Consider the following 21,323-nt stretch of genomic DNA (forward strand, 5'->3'; position numbering starts at 1 on the left):
ACATATAAAAAGAAAAAAAGAAGTTCTTTCCTATTTAATGTCCTTATTTTTTAAATTTCTTTTTTTTTCACTTAAAGACTATAAAAATAGCACTATAAATATACATATAAAAAGAAAAAAGAAGTTCTTTCCTATTTAATAACCCGTTTGCTTCTTACGGTACTTTTATTTTGAAAAAAAATCTCTCCTAAAGAAGACATTCTGAAGTAGGATGTCAATGCAAAAAAAAAAAAGAAAAATCCGAATAATTAAAAACGTGAGCAAATTTTAATAATGTTTCAAAAATGATTATTATGTGCATGAAAATGTAGTGAGGAAATATAACAAAATTTGATTAAAATTAACTTCAGTGGAAGAATATTCCTTTTAGGAGATCCATAATTGATCTAATGAAAAAACTAAAATTTAAAATATTAAAGTAACTAAGGATAAAACTAAAACTAGAAAAGTTAAATTATTTAATGCTAAGAAAACTATTTTCATCATAAAAGTATTCTCATAGTTAATTTGCGAACCTGAGGATGAATAACTTGAGAGAGTTAAAATCCTAGAAAAATAAAAAAAAAGTTGAATTGCGATTTTTATTAAGTGATTCCCTAAACATGAATACCGTCAAACGGGACAACATGCAAAAGCAGGGTTAGATGCAACATTTGTATACCACAACACTCATTCAATTTTTATTTCAATATACTGTAATAAAGTTATCATTGAATGATAACAAATTGATGATGACATAGTTTTTAACATCGTGAAGGAGTTTTTTATAGTTTTTAATTGTCATAAAAAATTAAAAAACGAGCAATAGATGTACAATTTTTTACATTTTTCGATGTCGTAAAAAACTTTACCTAGTATGACGGATTGGCTTAATGAAATCACCTACAAACTATATTTTGCTTTCATAATTCTATGCCAACACTGTTGGTGTAGTATAAATATTTATTCGCAATCACTTAATTTTTTTAAACAAATATTTTTATAATTCAGTTAGCTGTCTGGGTCGAAATGCAACAAAATGCAAATCCGAATTAAATCTCATAAATCGCGTTTCCATATGCTGGGATGTGATGGTTTTGCATTATGCGTTTGTTAACATTAAAATTTCATCCATCCTAAGAATTATTTTCATGATTTAAGCTAAAAAAATATTTTGTAGAAGTTTTTACCCCTAAATGTATGCAGCAGATTAACACTTTTTTCTTTAAACAAATTTTGGCAGAAAAAAAAGGAAAATTTAATTCGAACAAAACCAAAAATTACTGCAATTGGTGCATTATGCGTGATGACATCACAAATGTATCAAAAACTAAAAATTTTCAAACGATTTCATTCGATTTTTCATTAATTACAGAGTTTGTTGCAACTTACCCCTTTTTCTTGGTAAGGTGAAAATCGCATGTTTTTGTAAATTTAAAAATAACTGGTAAAACCAATAATTTTTCTTACTACGTCAGTTTGGTGTCCCATCAACCTTAAAACTTTTGATGTACAAGAGGTATGATAATCTGTAAGCATTAAGATTTTAGAAGCCATTGAAGTTGAAAAGTGTTGCATGTTGCCCCAGTTGACGGTATTTCTATGTTTTTAATCTAATCTTATTCCAGGTGTTACAAAAGAAATACGTTTCATTGTGATTTTCAATTCTTTTGTTAATTGCTTCTTAAGTTTCATGGTTTCTCTGAAATTTTGAGATCTAGAGATCAATTTCTTTATCGGGCCCTGATCGTAATAATTGGTTATCACTAAATTACTTATATCAAAAAAATATCACAATTGCAACAATTTTGTTCATTGGCTGTTCATAACTTTGAAATGCAATGTTTTTCTGTTTAGATTTTTTCGCGGTCTTTCATTTGTTAAAAGATTTAGCCAGATTAAATTTGATGTTTACCACCTAACCGATGTTTTCTACAATGCATCTGTTCTAGGCTGTAAAAACGCTTCTGAATATTTTTGAAATTCTATTGAACCATTGTGCCTTGCATCCGGTTCATACGTTGTAGGCTTTAATCCGACAAATATGAATTGAAAGTGCCACTTCTGATACTGCAGGCTTAAGCCACCTTGTCGATATATCGATTGGAGCACAAGATTTGCTCTGGAAGTTCACAGACCAACTTTTAAGTACTGCCAACAATAGAAAACAACCCATGGGTACCAATCTTCCGGCTTTTTATACTTACCCTGGGATCTCATCACTCCCCACAAACCTCCTCATTCCCAGCACGTGTAATCCATCGGACAAATTTACAGATTATTTCGTATTTCTAACATTGCTGAAGCAAAGCAAAAACCTTGCGTCGTTGTCTGGGAGTTTTTCAAATTACCTCCTCCTCCTCCTCACCGGTGTCCAGGATGACCTTTGCCTTTCCATGGGTCCTCCCTAATCGGGAATTTGTTGAAGGTTTTTGTGCAAATGACAGCACCTTTCCTTCCTTTTAAATGAGTCCTCTTCTTGGTCCTGTTTACTAATATAGAGTTCCGAAACAAGAATCACTGCTGGAAGAAGTTTGCTCAAATGTTTTTCTCAGCCAGAGTTTTATCGATTGCGACACAGAGACACAGAGCATTGGGGGTTGCTTCCCAGTAAAGGTACCGTAGAAATTAGCAATTGATTTAATCCCCAATTGTGCAGTAGGTGTTTATGGCAGGGTCATTTCATCCAATCTCCGAGTTTCTTCCTGCCCCGGATTCCGTTTCTAATTTTTCCTGCCCCTCAAATAACGAGAAGAGCGCTTTGTATTTTCCACTTGCTGTGAAGCCAAGTGAAGGAAAAGGAAGGATTCAAATTTGGTTACCGGTTTTTAGGAGCAAAACTTGGTCTTGTTTCTGGGCGTAAAAATTCGACAGGTCCTCCAGTTTGGGCACTCATCGAGCACAGTTTATGAACTCTTGAAAGCCGGAGTTTGTTGTTTGAAGAAGCACTTCAATCCTCCTCTTTGACACATTCGGGCCCACGGATTCTCTCGAGCGAGATGACTTAGATTTGTATTCGACTTTTTCCATTCAATTCCGAATCGGAAATGTCACTTAGGATTGGATGTATCGAAAAATGCCCACTTATGATATTATTTTCCAGAAACTCGTCTCATGAATAACCAAACAGTTCATAAATTTGTGTCATTTACAGTGTGACTCTTTAGAATAACCCAAAAAATGGTACCTACGGATAAGAAACAACTTTTATTACTTAAGCAAGTTAAGACTTTCCATTTATGTGTTAAAATTCTTCAAAATCATGACTTCAAATATAAAATATTTTCAATCACAGAAAATGACAGTACCTTAGGCTAACAACCTGCTGCTTCTGATAAATCAATCGTTACGGAAACTGAGACAATAACATTGAACAGAAAATGATTGACCCAGCTGAAAAAAGTCCAAAATAGAATAGAATAGAATAGCGATTTAATATCAACAAAAATGTTATAGATAGGTACAACAAATGAATATTTTTAAGCATTTTTATAGAACCGTCAAACGGGCTTCATTTAGTGCGCACCGAACAAAACAAAAAATTACAGCAATGTTATTTTATACGTTATGGCCATTAAAGCATTTCAATTTTTTCATAAATAACAAATTTTCCTACATTAAATACAGATTTTCCATTGCAAATTACCACTTTTCTGATTAAAGTGATAATCGAATGATGGCTTATATGCGCATACAGCCGATTGGCAATATGACTGAAGATTTAACATATCTAGTCAGTGTAGTTTGAGGGTACTACGCTTTTGATACATATCACGAAAAAAATTATTTGTTATATCAAGACAACAAAAAAATAAAAAATTTACAAGATTTTTGTCAGTTTTCTTCAAATATATTGAACTTTAATAATCATGCGTGTATATTCTGTAAAATAAAATGTAAATTGTTTTTCTTTCTGATTCATTTGGAAATAGGAAATTCAACAAATTGAAGCTTTAATTTTAAATGATAAAATATTTTAATAAGAGAGAGATTTTGAATGCACATATCAGGCAGGTTAAATCTATATATATAAAAAGCAATTTCTGTGGGTTTGTTTGTTTGTTTGTTTGTTTGTTTGTTTGTTTGTCCTCTATAGGCTTAGCCGTCTTAAGAGCTAGAGAGCTGAAATTTGGCATGGATGCTCATTAGGACCAGGAATGATGAAAAATGTATTCAGAACTTCGGTTGACCCCTTCTGCAGGGGGTCGTCCATAGAAGACAAATATTGTTTTCGCGATATTGACGTTAGTTTTGGTCGGATTTTGTTGAAAATTTGCACATGAATGTTTTGAAAGACGAGCAATCGATTTCAGGTGTCAAATTTTGTGTAAAGGGTCAGCCAAAGTCGTCGTCCATATTCAATATTCGCTGCTTTTGCGATATTGACGTTATTATTCATCGGATTGGGATGAAAATTTGCGCTCGGATGTTTTTAAGGACGGGCAATCGATTGCCGGTGTAAAATTTTGTGTAAGGGGCCAGCCAAAGGGGTCGCCAACTGTTCGCTATTTTCACGATATTGACGTTATTATACATCGGATTCAGATGAAAATTGGTACACGAGAATTTTTAATGACGTGCAAACGATTTTAGGTTTGGAATTCAGTGTAAGGGGTCAGCAAAAGGGGTCATCCATATTACCTTTTCAATTTTTTTGTGATATTGACGTTATTATACATCGGATTGTGGCGAAAATTTGTGCATAGGTATTATCAAGGACGAACAATCATTCCAATTATCCAATTTTGGGTCAGGGGTCGGCCAAAGAAGTCGTCCATATTAACTTTTTACTGCTTTTTGCGATATTGACGTTATTATGTAATGGATTGTTTTGAAAATTTGCACACGGGAGTTCTGAGGGAAGAGCAATAGATTTCAGAAATCAAAGTTCGTAAAAGAGGCCACCGATCTGCAATGATCGAGTCGAAATTTGGGAGTTGGGACGGTCAATTGATTCCTGATTTCAATATACATATCAATGGACAAAAAGGGGATCTTCCATATTAACTGTTAAATTTGTTTCAGCTACAATTACATGAGCTTTTATCGCATTAAGGCGAAAATTCATATACGGGGGATTTTTGGCACGGTCAATTGATTCCTGATTTCAAATTTAGTAGCAAACGACAGAAAGTGATCGAACATATAACGTGTTCCATATTTTTGCAATGATTACTCAATAATGCATTCGAAAATGCGTCTGGAAAATGCCTGACAATTGATATTAATTCAAACTGTTCATGACATATTTTAAATCGAAAGCGAAACGGAGGTCGTATGGGGTCAGCTAGTGCATATAAAAAAAATAGATAAGTCTTTTTTTATATTTTATCATTAAAACATTAAATTTACGCTCAAATCACAATCTTACAGTGAAAATAGCAGAGTTTAATACTGATCCGACAAAAATACGATATGAACAAAATATTACCGCTGCGATCGATCGCCTACTAACTCCGATAAGGTTTCTGGTGGAGGTGTGCTGATTGCCGTTAACAATCGTTTGGTCAGCACTTTGATTAGCGACTCGACCTGTAATGAAGAAATTGCGGTCAAAATAGTTCTCGATGGAAACGAAATTATTGTATGCTGCATCTACTTATCTCCGGATTCTAGCTGCAGCAGATATTCTTCACATACAGCTAGCGTAGGCTCGTTTATTAATAACACGTCGTTTGAAAGCACAACGATTATTGTAGGTAATTTCAACTTAAGAAATACTACATGGTATCGTGATAAAGATTCTGATCTTCATCTTTTACCGAGCAACGTTCGCTTACCAGAAGAAGCTATTCTTGTAGACGATCTGATCTGTTTCGTTTTCTTGATTTGTTATTCACGAATGACGTGGGGTGCTGTCAAATCGAAGAAACTACACCGCTAATACAGAACGAGGCGCATCATAAAGCAATGTCGTTACGAGTCAATGTGGATAAACTCCAGTACGAAGACACACCGCCAGCGCATGGTAATGATCGATATGAAACATTTCAATGAGGTCGCTGTTTCTCAATCACTGTTAGAAGTTGAATGGAGCACGATATTTATACAATCCGAAGATTTTGTATACGACATAGCTAATTCACGTGCACGTTCTATGCTAGAATTTTTGAGCAATCTTGGAGTTTTTGATAACATTAACGAAAGATATCGCTCGGTTGAATGTGCATTGGATTTTAATGTTTTGTTGTTCTACACTGTCGTTAACGATATATTGCTTAACCATTGTTCAAATCAGGCAGCCCCAGATACCCGGAGTGGTTTGACGCTGACACAATACGTCTGTTAAAGGAAAACGAAGGAAACATAATTGATACCGTAGAACTAAAACTCAGTATGATAAAACCGCATATCGAGTTGCGGTGAATGCATTTAAAAGCCTGCATAGAGCCCAGCGATGTTTGTACTTAGTAAATCTTCAACGAAATATTCAAACTGAACCGAAACGATTCTGGAAGTATTGTAATTCCAAACGAGAGTCTAATTTAACACCGAAAAATGTTTCGTACTGCTCTAAAAATGCAAACAATTTAAATGAGGCTTCTGAACTATTTGCAAAATATTTTCAAAGCGTATACTGCTCGAATTCTACTGGAACAGATCTCGAGTATGAGCTTCCGGTGAATGTTATTCCCGAGCTGGTAATATCGATAACAGACGTCAGAAGGAAAATTTTAATGCTTGACGAAGCTAAAAACAGCGGTTCTGACGGCTTAACTAACTCCCTCCTAAAAAGTGCGTTGGTGGGCTTGAAGCAACGAAGGAATTTTCCCGAAGTTTTGGAAGATTTTCCATATTATACCGATACATAAATCTGCTTCTAAGCTTCCTGTTGAAAATTATCGTGGAGTCGCTATTCTTTCTGCCATACCCAAGCTTTTTGAGAGCATTGTCTACGACCATATGTACCCATGGTTGGAAAGGAGAATATCCGACGTACAACCTGGTTTTTTGCGAAGACGATCGACCGTGACAAATCTTAGAGAGTTTGTCTCAAGAACTTCTAAATGGATGATGCAAGGACTACAGGTTGACGCTATATACACAGACATGTCGAAAGCATTTGATGTGATCGAAATCAACGCTTTACTTTCCGTGCTCTGTAAAAATGGAATTGGTGGTACCTGTCTCAAATGGATACGTTCATACCTCGTTCAAAGAGTTCAATATGTGAAGTAAGGAAACGTCAGATCCGGTACTATCTTGATTAACAGCGGTGTACCACAAGGGAGTCACTTGGGACCCCTTCTTTTCATCACTGTTATGAATGAGTTTCCCGAGGTTCTACAGGATTGCTTAATTTTGCAAAATGCGCTATACCGATTTTCAGAATGTTGTAAAAGCCATGGACTGAAAAATAACGTATCCAAGTGCAACATTATATCGTTTCCTTGCAAAATAACGAACATTATGTACGAGTATCGCTTGGAAAACAGCTTGATAATTACTAGGAAGATATCGGTAAAGGATCTTGGAGTCGAATTGGACAAAGAACTAAATTTCACGAAACATATAAAACAAGTGGTAGCCAAAGCAAACTCTATGTTTGGAATGATCAGCAGAATGTGTCATGAGTTGAATGACCCATATACTATCGTGAAAATTTATGCTGGTTTAATTCGTACAACAATTGAGTACGCAAGTATTGTTTGGCAACCGTATTACAACGTCCACATTAAAAGATTAGAAAGAGTCCAAAAGAAATTCCTCAAATACGCACTGAGAAACCTTGGATGGCAAGAGACAATGCCGGATTACCGTGCTTTGTGCATGTTGGTTGGATTAGATTCGCTCGAAAATCGTAGAAAATCAATCGGTGTATTATTTCTGAAGGATTTAGCAAGTGGAAGGTATTATTCGCCGTATAAGCTTTCTCAGATATCGCCCAACGAAGGACGCAGCAGTTTGCGCAGCGTAAGGCCATTTCAGCCTACAAATAGGATCCAGAATTACGCGCGAAACGAACCTATGTATAGAATGATGGAACTCTACAACGCATATGTCGAAGATATCAACTTGAGCATGTCCAGAGACCAAATTAAAACTAGTGTTTTACAACAAATTAAAATAAGAAGTGAGTTTTAACATAAGATTTAACTCAGATGAAAGGCTAAAGCCTAGGATCCAGTGTTCGGCACAAAAACGCTAATCCGCTAATCGCTAGTTAGTCCGATAACTTATTGTTAGCGGTTTAATTTTGCTACTAAATTTTGATCGAGCTAGCGAATTAAAAAGTTCCGCTGTTTTTTGGTTCCACTAACTTCCATTTACATGTTTCAAATTCACGAATTATTGATGATAGAAGAAAACTTTTTGTCGTTTGACAAGTTAAGGAGACATCGGGTATCATTCTTACACCAATATGCGCTCCAAGTGAAAGTGGTCACTTCGAATGGTCTCATGGCAGGAATGCCTCATACAGATTAACTTTTTTTTTCTCTTTAAGTACTTCTTTTCTCAACATTCTTAGAAAAATAATTCAAGAAATATAGTTACACAGTATAAAACTATTTTAAACATCCTTTATGTAATCCATAGCTAAAAGGTCAACTTTTCGATACTGTTTTTTGCCTGCAAAAGTACAGTCCACAGCCTACTTGATCAATATTTTACGTGACTTTAGCATGGTCGCCCGCATGCGGTGATTTGTTGAAATGTGCTTTTTAGGCTAATCGATGGATTTTCAAGGGCTTTTCCAAATTTCCATTCTTTTTTTTTAAATTTTAGCTCTCAACGTTACTATCCCACCGCAAGTCTCGTTTAATACATGTACGAATCGTGCTGGAAAAAATCGACTTTCTACAACTTGTTTGAAGTGGATGAGATATTGACTTTTCACAATACAATTTTTCACTGGTATTTCAAATCGGGTAAAATAAAGATAAGATAAAATCGCCATAGAATGAATTTGGATTTTCATTTCATTTAGTTTTTATAGATCAACGTTTGGCAATGCTACTATCATAAGAATTTTGCATTTCTTTTTGGAAAGTTTGAAAAAAAGTGAAACCTGGTTCAAAAAATTTCATTAGACTGGGCACAATAAAAAATCCACTATATTTGTAAAGCTTTTGCGCAAACGAATTGAGATGCAACAATTATCCATGCTGTTGCCATGCTGTTTACGTTATTGTTGGTCAACAGTTACCGATTAGCGATTAGCGCTTTAAACTTGAAGTGATAACTTTTTCAGCTGATTTAGCGGTTTTAATTAGCGATCGCTAAATTTGAATGAGATAGCGATTTTTTCAATTAGCGATGCCGAACACTGCTAGGATCCAAAAAATAAATAAAAAATATTACCATGAAATATGGCCAAAGGGCATATCTAACTATGTTTCATGCAAAAGAACTAGAGATGTCTGAAATTTTACCAACATTTCAGCCATGGCGTATGCTTAACTACCATTATTTTGCTTGCGAGTACCTAGTTGTTGGGGATTTAAGGATATGGTAAACAGTGGAAGCCGCCGCATTTTCACTTTTAAAATATTTTACTGTATACTTTTTGCCGAGATTTTTGTGCAGTAAACGTAAAAAAAATACAAAAAATACTGGCGAAAAGAGGAGAAGAAAAACTAACACATACACACTCTCATTTATCTCCTATCTCTGAGCAGCAGATGGCGGCAACGTTACACGATTTGAATATGTATCGTGTGACCAACATCTTTTAAATAAGCGGTCGTGACTTTCGTTTTTAAGCTTTTTTTTCCTCAGATTTAAACTTTTTTTGCCTTGAGAGCATAGGAGATGAAAGCTTAAATCTAAGGGTCCGGCGCTTATTGACCGACGCATAGGGCTGAGATAAAAGATTTCCACTGCTGGCGATCCGGAGCCAGCGTCTTCACTTGCTGCCAGCCAAGGTTCTCGTCAACTGTGCGGATTTCAGCGGCTAGACTACGTCGCCACGAGCTTCTGGGCCTGCCTCTTCTTCGATGCCCATCTGGATTCCAGTCAAGCGCCTCTCTGCAAATCTCGCTTTCATCTCTTCGCAGCGTGTGCCCAATTCATCTCCACTTACGTTCCCGAATCTCGATTTCTAGCCCCTTTTGATGACACCGGCGATGAAGTTCAACGTTTGAGATCCAGTTGCCAGGCCACCAAGCGCGGATGATGTTCCGCAGGCAGCGATTCACAAAAACTTGAAGTTTTCGCGTCGTCACCGCATATGTGCACCAAGTTTCACACCCGTACAGCAATACGGATTTCACTTTTGAGTTGAAGATTCGGATCTTAGTTCGTAGAGAGATCTGGCGTTACCACCAGATGTTTCGGAGACTCGCAAACGCAAATCGGGCTTTTCTGATCCGGGTCTCGATGTCCTTCTTGGTCCCACCATCAGGCGTAATCTGGCTACCAAGATACTGGAAGCACTCCACTGTCTCAACCTGTTGTCCAGCTACCACGAAATTGGAACGATTTCTTGTATTGATTTCCATCGACTTGGTCTTTCCGACATTGATTTTGAGACCTGCTGCCTTGGAGCTTTCGGTGAGGTCGTCGAGTTTGCTCTGCATGTCTTGTTGTGTTTGGGCGAGCAAAACAATATCGTCTGCCAGGTCAAGGTCGTTCAGTTGCTCCATTGTTGAAGGATTCAACGGCAATCCTCGGTTCGGTGCACAGTCAATCGATCCAGTCAGAATCTCGCTACGATTAGAAAAAGTAGCGGACAGATGCTCTTTGCTCCAGATTATCCTGAGCATGAAGGATGAGAGATTGTTTTTTTTTAATGTGAATAAACCATGCTAAACATTGTTAGACTCTACAATCAATAACTAAGCTCATAGAATATTATTACTGGTCTTAGTACAATCAGTGATGAGAAATTTAATAAGATTTTTCAAATGAAGTAATTATCACTCTGTTTGTCACATTACAACTCTTTTTACTTGATTTGTAACACTTTGATGTCTTCTACAAAATTGTAGCCAAGGAAATTTCCTATTAAATCATGTTATTGGCAGATGGAGTGCATTATCGCTTAAGGTAAGGCGAGTGTTTTCTCAGTGATTAAGGCTATGATCATTTAGAATCCGAACAATAACAAACGTGAGTATTTTAAAAACTATTCATTTGATCGAAAAACTTTCTATGGAGGAAATGAAGGTGTTAGTATGACATTTAATGTAAAAATATAAAAAAATTATCAAGGATTTCAGGAATAACTCTTACTTCTTCATAAAACCTCTTTTTTTAATTTTTGTACACTTTTTTAACTCATGCATTGATCTATTATTTTTATCCCATAAGCAAAACCTTTGCAAAATCATCATATTTTATACCCAAATGACCCGGGTGGTTAAAAGGTCTCTAATAAATTATAATTATAATCATATTTTACACAAACTCACCAGGAAAAAGCAATTGGAATCTGGTTTAAACCTTTTCATGAGTAGGCATCTCGAAGAATTTTATCTCTAAAATCCGGTTTTAACATAAATATCTTTGTCCATCAGAACACATCTGTCATTTTGCATAAAAACCGGTGGCCAAGACTGCGACCTATTGAACTGCTCACTATTAGTTATTTACATGGTGTCTACTAGTCAGGCATCACTTTATGCCTGCCGGGAAAGAATTAATTGCATTATTTAAGGGGTCTGCAGTCTGCATTCAGTTATACCCAATAACCATAGATTTTTTATCATATTTATGATCAAGGGTTCCACTCTGATGCTTGGTTTGAACTTCGTGTGGATCCTAGAGTGCCTCCTTATACTTCTTAACCATTTGGTTAAAAAAAATCTGAAAAAATAAACAGTTCATGAGTTTTCAAGTCGACAATGAAGATTTTTTGAGGGTGCAAATTTGTGCATTTTACCATGTCTTTTTCCCATCGTAGATATTTCAAACACATCTCTAGTAATATAGCTATCATCGAAATGAAGTGTCCGGGTACTACATGATAATAGCTTGATTTTGTCTTTAAAGAAAAACCATTAGAAAGGTTAAAAAATCTTCAAAAAATAAATAGTTCTAGACCCCTCGGAGGATTATTTCAAATTTGGGCTCAAATGAAAGGGGAAATTCTCAGCTTTAAATAAAGTTTTCTCCCAGAGACACCGTGACCTATTGGTGGTCCACGCTTCTTTTCTCTGTTTTTTTCTGAAGTCTCTGCGTTCTCTGCTCCATAGTAAGCCTGACAAATTAGTGTTTTTTATGATTTCAATGCTTTTATGTTAAAATAATTAAAAACACAAAACAAAGAATAATAACATGCTTTATTATTCTTGGAGATTCAAAAATGAGTTCTGGCTGTCGAAGTTCGATTATCGATTAGTGATTGGTGAGTGGCCTTAGGCTTACCAGACGTCCTACTTTGGTAGAATACTGTGACAAATAAACGAAACAACCTAGATAAGATTCACGTTTTGGGTACATCTTAAGAATTTAAATGGATTACATGAGGTTTAAGCAAAATTTAATGTACGTTATAAGCCATATAACTTTTTTTCAAATCCACTGGCGTTGGTCCGTAATACGAAAAAAAACCTCCGGGAGATCGCAGGAAAAAAGCGTCACTAAAACAGATCATCGTTCTTTGGCTGGCCTGATTTTCATCCCAAAAGACTGTTCAGATGCTAACACAATAACAGAATAATAAAAAAAACCAACCACTATAGGATCTCAGTAACTTCAATTCGGAGCTGTCCAAATATCGGTTCTGGCCGGAAAAGGACAAACTTCGACCCGACTCGTACACGCCATTCCCATCGCCCGATTGATGAATTAATCTGCCAAACCATTGAGTATGATTCTTGTGAGGGTAAGATGGGGTGAAATACTGAATTTGTCATCGATGTTGTGTGTAAATAGAAAAAAAACTGTGATTTAATTTGTGGGTAGCAAACTTACTTACGAAATAATAACATTTTCTGATGAATATTTTCAAATCTGGTGAAATGTTTGGACTATGATGTAAGTTCATTCTTGCCGAAATGTGTGCTCTTCTCTCTGAAAATATGTTCCCATTGTTTCGACAACACTCAGTGATGGGTTCAAAAGATCACAAATGGTCAGTGCTGGACAAGTTGGTCTGTTAATTGATAGTTTGCACTTCCGGGAGAGGTATAGACGTTCTGTTTCCATTCCATCACAGATAACCATCATCATCATCATCATCAACAACAACTCCGAATCAGCTAGTTATGTCCATCCATTCATCCGGGGGGAGTTTTGCCCCCCATCGGATCCTTTCTCTGCGGCAATCCTGAAATTGGTTTGGGACATATTCGTTTTCCCATCACCGACTTCATCATCTGCATCATTAGTCACTCTGTCAACGGGCTCATTTTGGGGTTCTCGCTCCCTTTTCAGTTTGAATCTGGGTCCACCGAAAGATTGGCAATACCTACGTTTAGTTAGAAGTGGTTTGGGGCCCAGTTGCTTGGAAGTGTTTTCGATTGCGTCCCGGAATATTTGATAAATTGTTGTATTTTCAATCTGTCACCGGTTCGATGGAAGAATTCTTTAGGGGCAAATAAATGAACACTTGAGCTTTAAGTCCAAAATTGGTAGGGAATGAAATTTTCGCTTCAAATTTTCTTAACAAATTACGAGATTTTTTACATAAATAGACAGTCTACGCTGATTACTGTTTATTACAAATCAACGTTGTAAGCTATTGCTTTAAACTAAAATTGATCCAATTACACATGTTGGGTACAAAGATTTTTGGGCAAGAAGAAAACTGCCCAGCAAACATTTAAGAAGGTGCTATGTGACAGAAATTGGGATTGAAATTTAATAGAGAAACTCTGTAGGGGAAAGTGTTCCTAAATGCGATTGAAGATATGGCTAGAGATTCATCATATCTAATCATTGCAGTTTGAGGGTAATACGCTTTTAACACATGGCATGAACAAATTAAATAGTTATATGAAGTCGAAAAAAAAAATTTAAAATTCAAACAAGATTTTTGTGAGTTTTGTTAAAACATATTGAACTTTAATTATCGTGCGTACAGATTCTGTGAACAAAAATTTTAATGGTTTTTCATTCTTATTCATCTGGAAATCGGGAATTCAACTAATTGAAGCTGTTGGAAAAGTTGTAAAACAATAAATCTACGCTCAAATCACGATCTCACAGCAAAAAAGAAGAACTTCATACTGATCCCATAAAAATATAATATGAACAAAATATTACCATGAAAAATGCCATATTGTATACCTAACTATGTTTCATGCAGAAGAACTAGTGAGGTAAAGAAATTCACCAAAATTTCAGCCTTGACGTATGTTAAAAATCCGTTTCTACCATTTTCAATCAAATAATACCAAAATATTGCAAGTGTTAATGAAATATAGCTTAAAACATAAATATGCGCACTTAGCCCGCCAGTTTCGGAAATCGGCTATTTAGACTTCTTTAATAATGAAATTATTTTCACAAAAACTGTAAAAGATTTTAACAGAAAAATTGCTCTAACGTATATAAAACAGATGTCTTCTCATAGTTTTCAGACTCCTATCTATTGAAATATGGGAGAAAATAAGTGCTTTCCTTAATATACACATATATCCTGCCTCTCCCCTACTGCCGATTGGTCCAATTAAAGCAGCAAAGGTTTTTTTTAAAGGGTTTATGGTTATGGTTTATGGTTAAATCATTAATAACGATTGAAAAGTGTATAGTTATAATAATACCCGGTATTAGCCCGGATACTTATCATTAAGGCTTTCAGTTTAATTAAGTAAACGTGAATATATTCATATGTGGCATATTTATTTATAAAATTTCTGGCAAACAGTTAAAGTTTAACTCAAGGAACTATAAGCACTAACGGATTGTCAACAATAGCTTTAGAGCTTCTCTTATCCCTCTTAGCGCTATGAGCCAATTTTGGCGAAATAAGCTGCTATTTTAGTGCAGTGACTATGACTTGAAAAGTTTATGTAATAATTAACATTTTTATTGTGCAAGACGTTTGTGTGTAATGAAAATGAGAAGATTTTTTTCTAAATTTTAGCTGTTCTGTACCGAATATCTTGGCTGACATGTTTCGATAAAAAAAAAAAAATTTGAAGTGTTTTGCCTCATATTCTTCTTAATTTTTTGTCGATTTTTTTTTAATTTGTTAAACATAATTTTTGTCTAGATTTTGGATTGAAAATTATGAAATTCAATACTAAGCCCGCAAAATGCGGAAGAACTTCTTCACTGCTTACTGTAGAGGGCCCGTTGAACTGATGTAAGAGAAAAACTACTGTAGATAATATTTCACGGGGGTCCCTGTAGTTGTTATACTTCAAGTTTTCATTCCGATTTTCTAGTTTTGGTTTCTTTGCATGGATTTGTAAAAATTTAAGTAGTGTGATTAAAGTAATGCTAAAACTTTTTTTTCCTAAGGGGGCCCCCCTGAGACGAGGGGCCCTGAGCAATTGGCCCTATTGCCCCCCTCCCTTAATCCAAATCAAACCAATTTTCAACAAAATGTTTAAGAAAACTCTATAACAAAAGAGCTGCAACTGGAGTTTCAAATTTCAGTACAAAAATTATTTAAAAATATTTTCTCAAAATTTATTTCTAGATTTTTTTTCAAGATCTGAAACTTTAAGTCTATTTTTATAACCTTCAAAGAGTATATAATGATTTCAAAATGTAAGTTCAAATGATAGTGACTTATAATCCTTTCTCTCTTGCAATACAAGAAGTGCACACGAACTACTATGAAATCATTTTTTTAAATATTAATGATGTTACATTCTGCTTTATTTGTCTGATCAGTTTTCATGTTATGGCAAATATAATATGAATTAAGAATTGCCTCCTTCTTTCCGACTCCACCCTAAAATAAGTGGGGGTCTCAAATTAATCTCTCTTATAAGATATGGTTCCTTTTGCTCTAAAAATTCTCGATTTATGCTAACAAACATGTATGGAAGCCCTGATTGGCTAAAAAGTGTTCAAGCTATATAACGCAATTTATGTGGAACTTTCTTTGTCCCTCCTTTCTTCACACTGTAATGCAGGCAGGTTTGTAACAATCATAGAAACATATCTCGTGCCCAAATACCTTCCCATGTTAAAATCATGTTAATATTTCTATAGACAGGATACTTTACAACTTTAAGTGATGCCAAACAGCACTTGTCATAGTACGAAATCTGACGACTTTTTATACTGCAAATTTATATATTTTTATTTGTTTAAGCGAAAAGTGCAAATTAAATTCATATGGATAAGCAGAAACCCAGTGAATCGAGAAAAAAAGGGTTTGAAAAGAGAAAAAAAAATGTTTTGATTTTGTTATTCGACTGAATCGCAGCAATTTTCTCTTTTTTGTGCTGAGGGTACTTTTAAAAAATTTTCAACTTACTGATATTGGTAAACAATCAATTGAAAAGCAGATTTTCAAAAATTGAATGGCACGAGGAAAAAAATCTGTTCATGCTTCGACGGTGGTTTGAATATTTTTAAAAGGTCACACAAAACCTTAAAATAATGATATTCACGCCGAGAATTCTATCAGTTATCAATGTTTCTTTTGCTTAGATTTTTTAAATTTCAATCTTAATTCCAATTCAGACACATCGGGGCAAATGCATACAAAATTTATCATTGTTAAACTTTTATAAATCTTATAAAAATAAGTGAATCTTTAAATCAAATCAAATTTTCGTTGATTGCATAAATACATCAGTTCTCAATAAACTTTTGTTGAAAGTAAAACGTGCAACAATGTTGTCAAAAAGATATTTCTAAGCTATCATTTGCCTATTTTATTAAGGCAAGTGAAAACACAATGCTTTTCCTGAACTTATACATAAATGCGAAACATAGTGTAAAAGCTTTGAAATGAATTTAATACGTGTTCCTGTTCGTTTTATGAAATTTCATTGATATATCTGCAATTTTTGTGGCAGTATAAGTTAATGTTTGATACTCCACTTTTACTGAATGCTGATTTAAACAAAAGAACTCCATTTACAAAGACATTTAATAATTTTGAAATTTGCACACTTTCACTCTCTCTGAGCAATGGTTACTCTCAATTGAACTCAACCCTTCTAATTTACTTTTACAAATTGCCACAAATTACCACAAATTCAATCATTGGCAGCACAATTTGTGTGATCATTGACGAATTTTCTCCCTTCATTTGAGTTCCCCGGATTCAACACACAAGGTACCCCTTTCTGACCCTTCTCACATATTATTGAATCATTTTGGAGAGAACATTCTTAAAAATTAGAGGTATCATAACTAATAGGCGCATATGAACTTGTTCTACTGTGTGAAATGCCAGGATTTAAAATTATTTCATCACTCTCAGGTCTTATTAAAAATGCTTCAAAAAAAAATTCTGCTTCTACTTCCAAAAGCATTCGTTAGTGATTCAAGCAGATCTGAGGTTTTCGAATGTTTGAAACCACTTTTGAAAATCGACGAGCACCATCGACCATTTATAGTAAAGATGACAATCGATTTACGTCGTTTCCCTCACACCGAAAATGAAGTAATCTACGATTTCAAACAATGCGACTATAATCTGTTAAATGAATTGATTTCTACGACTAATTGGAGCATACTTGATTCAGCCGACAATGTCAATGATGCAGTTGAACGCTTCTATTCGATGTTGTTTTCAATTATACATCAAAACGTGCCAGTCCGTAGGAGAAGGCATAAGAGTTATGCTCATCAACCTTGGTGGAATGTCGAACTCCGGAATTGTCGGAATCGCCTTCGCAAAGCCAGGAAGCTCTATTTCCGTCACAAGAGCGACAGTTATAAATTACAAGTACTAGAGCTCGAAAGAAACTATGAAGCGCTCAACGCACACCATTTTCAGAAGTATAGGGGAGAATGAGGATACTTGATCCCTGGGGATACTTGATTCCTTAGCTATATCTCGAAACTGGAATGTTTTACAAAGATCAAATGTTCTAGAAAAATGTGCCAAAATGAGCAAAATAACAATGCTTGTAGTTTAAAATTTTTTAACAAAATAATTGCTTGAGTAATTGAACATTGTTTGAAAAATTTCACAAAATGTAACTTGAAGATCTTTTTTCATCATTTTAAAATGTTCTTACATGGGAAAATTATGAAAAAAATATTTGTTCCAATGTATCAATCGTTCGAGCGTAAAATGAACTTCATAATGCCATATTTTCAAAGCAATGGAAAACTCTCAACTTTTTTCAGAAAAAGTTTTCTAAAATGTTGATTATGGGTACAATTGATCCCCTAGAGTTGGGTACAATTGATCCCCCTTCCAAACGGCATATTCTTCTTCTGGATTGATCGTTATGATTGCTGATTACGAAATTACTAATATTTATCCAAAAACTAATATTTATCAAACAATTGTCTGAAGAAAAGAGCAAAAATAATTAATTTTCTCTTAATTATAATAAATAGCGCCTTTAAGTATGCAATGTTTTAAGCGTTGAGACAAAGTTATAGAATTTTCTTCTTATGTCTGCTTTAAATTGTGAAATGAGAACAAACATGACCAAAATAGTCAATTAACATTCTATCATGGGGTTTTGTTTGATTTTCATACAAGAATTAGGGCTTCCTGAATAAAAGATCAAGTCTCCTTCAATAGGGGATCAAGTCTCCCCTAACTTCAGAAAAATCGCAATTTTTTTACTCCCACGAAAATGCTTCTTGTTCATCAACGGGCTCAAGTATCATTCTTATTTTTGGAGCATAGAAACTTGAAGTTACAAGCTGTCAGAAAATGTCGAAGACGGTGAGGTGCTAAATTTTTCCAAAAAGATATTGTGAAAATAAGAAAAGGGGATCAAGTATCCCCACTCTCCCCTACGGAAAACATCGAGAAATGCTTGAAGAACGACCCGAAACTCTTTTGGTCATACATCAACAAACGCTAAAATAGCTCCGACATCCCTGCCAACTTGTTTTGTGAAGATAAAACCGCCACCACCCCGCTGGATGCCGCAAACCTGTTCTCGTCGTTTTTCCAAAGAGTGTTAAGTAATCATTTACCACCCCTGGATGAATCGTACTTGAACGGTTTGCCTGTTTACAACGTAGCTCTTCCTCCCGTATTTTTCACCGATGACAATGTGCTAGCCGAATTCCATGCCGTAGATCCATCTAAAGGTCCCGGATCCGATCAGCTTCCTCCGCTGTTCATCAAAAATTGTGCCAGTAGCCTCGCTCACCCTGCAGGAAAAATTTTCAACCGATCTTTGACAGAAGGAGTTTTTCCCTCGGCTTGGAAAGTAGCTTCGATAACGCCAGTTTACAAATCTGGTAATGTTGGAAACGTTGAAAATTATAAAGGAATTTCCATTCTGAGTTGCATTCCTAAAGTTTTCGAACGGTTGATACACGATGCAGTTTACTCTTCAATCCACAATTTGATCTCTCCTTGTCAACACGGTTTCATACGCAAAAGATCAACTACATCCAATTTGATGTCGTTTATTGCATATCCGTTTGACAACATGCAACAACAAAATCAAACTGATGCTATTTACATTGACTTCAGTAATCCTGTTTTGCTTCCTCGATACGAACATCGTTGTAATTTGATCGACCTACCAACTCTAGAGCAACGAAGAACTCTTCTGCAACGTCTGTTCGTATTTGATCTGCTAGCAAACAACATTGATTGTAATGAACTGCTGAATCGGCTACCATTCAACGCACCTACGCGGACTTTGCGCCATCTACCGATGTTCCGGTTACCATTCACCCGTACTGTCTATTCTCTCAATAGTCCATTTGTTACTTGTTGTAGACGTTTTAACGAAATCAGTAATCACTTCGATTTTAACATCACTAAAGAAAAATTCAAAATTAGAATAAGTAGGTCATAAGAAAAGTCTGTGCGAATATGTTTAATTCGAAGACCAGTAAATAAATAAATAAATAAATAAAATTATTTTCAAACTTAAATCTCTTCTACATAGCTAAAATATGTAAACCATAAACACACTTTTCATGTCAAATACGCATTTGAATTGTGTTTAAACAAATAGTACAGTGTTTTTCGGTGAATGATCTTAAAAAGAGTTGAGGTTAGACAGATTGCTTATTTCAGCCTTCTTAACTGAATATCTTTTCGGAGAATGCATATCCTGAATTTTTATTATGAAAAGTGGTTTATTTTATTGATAACATTCCCTTATGCTTTCAAAAAATCTAAAAGTTCTCTGCATTCGGCCTTCAAATACATCAATCCTCAATTCTAAAGGACAGGTTTTTGTTCAGATTATGTTTCTGTTTTTTTTATCGGATTTTGTTGTTCTAAAAATTAAAAAGCCTTTGATCCCGTTAAGTGCATGTTCAAAAAAGGTTTTCCATCTGTCAAAACATCTTATTATTATTTTTTATTATCGATATGAATCAAAACTCACCTTCCAGGTGTATTGCATCGCATTAAAATCTCAATAGAATATTTGGCCTTAAAAGGTGTTGAAAAATAAGTGTTAACAAGCAATTCTGGTAGCACTGGTTTTTGGTCGCACGTCTTGTTTTCGTAATCTCGCATTAAGTTGATAATTTTATTGAAAATCCTTTCTTTTAAATCTGTGATACATCATAGTGGCGTTATTAAGTGTTTAATGTGCAATCACGTACTAAATTTATGTGCCGTTAACAGCTGATAAGTGTAAAAACTCAATTTTTCTCGACGCCGAAAAAAGAACAACAGAAAAGCTATTGTGAGGTGAGCTGTTGATCAAGTATCACTTGTCTCTAGATTGGTGAGTAAAGTGAATATTTCATTCCTATCCTTAACAAACGTTTCCAAAATTATTCCGCAACAGCAGCAAATCGTTGACGAAGCAGGTACTCCAATCGTATCTGCTGCGATCACCGCTTTGTTTCGGTTAATCAATTAAAAAAACGGCCCATTTGGCCCAAACGGTTGTGTTTCTATCACTTGTTCAGCAGTTAGTGAATCTCGTCGCTGAGCGGTGTAGTTTTAGCCAACCTCGGAACACTCGAGTAGAGCGAAAGTGTGTGACTCTGTTATTAGCGCACTTCAAAGGGTTGTGTTTCTTGCACTTGCTAGCTTGTTAGTGAATCTCGATCGCTAGCGGTGAAGATTAGGCAAACGCAGCCAGCACACACGAGTAGATGACCGAAAGAGTTTTTTGCTTCCGTCAGTAGCACACAACATCAGCGCTTGCTGGTTATTGGTGACTTGTCACTGGTACTTTGATTGATTGCCGTGAAATGTACTGCATAAACTTGGAAATCGTTTCTTTTGGAAAGCAATGTTAAAAATTATCGACAGATTTTTCTCTTTCTTTTCTCAATAAATTTTTTTTATTATTCTTATTCTCTGAAACTGATTTTAATATGTTCCAATTAATTAGTCCTTAATATTTTTATTTGATTCCGCATAATTT

The sequence above is a fragment of the Uranotaenia lowii genome, chromosome 2, assembly GCF_029784155.1.
Source record: "Uranotaenia lowii strain MFRU-FL chromosome 2, ASM2978415v1, whole genome shotgun sequence".
NCBI classification, from domain to species: domain Eukaryota; kingdom Metazoa; phylum Arthropoda; class Insecta; order Diptera; family Culicidae; genus Uranotaenia; species Uranotaenia lowii.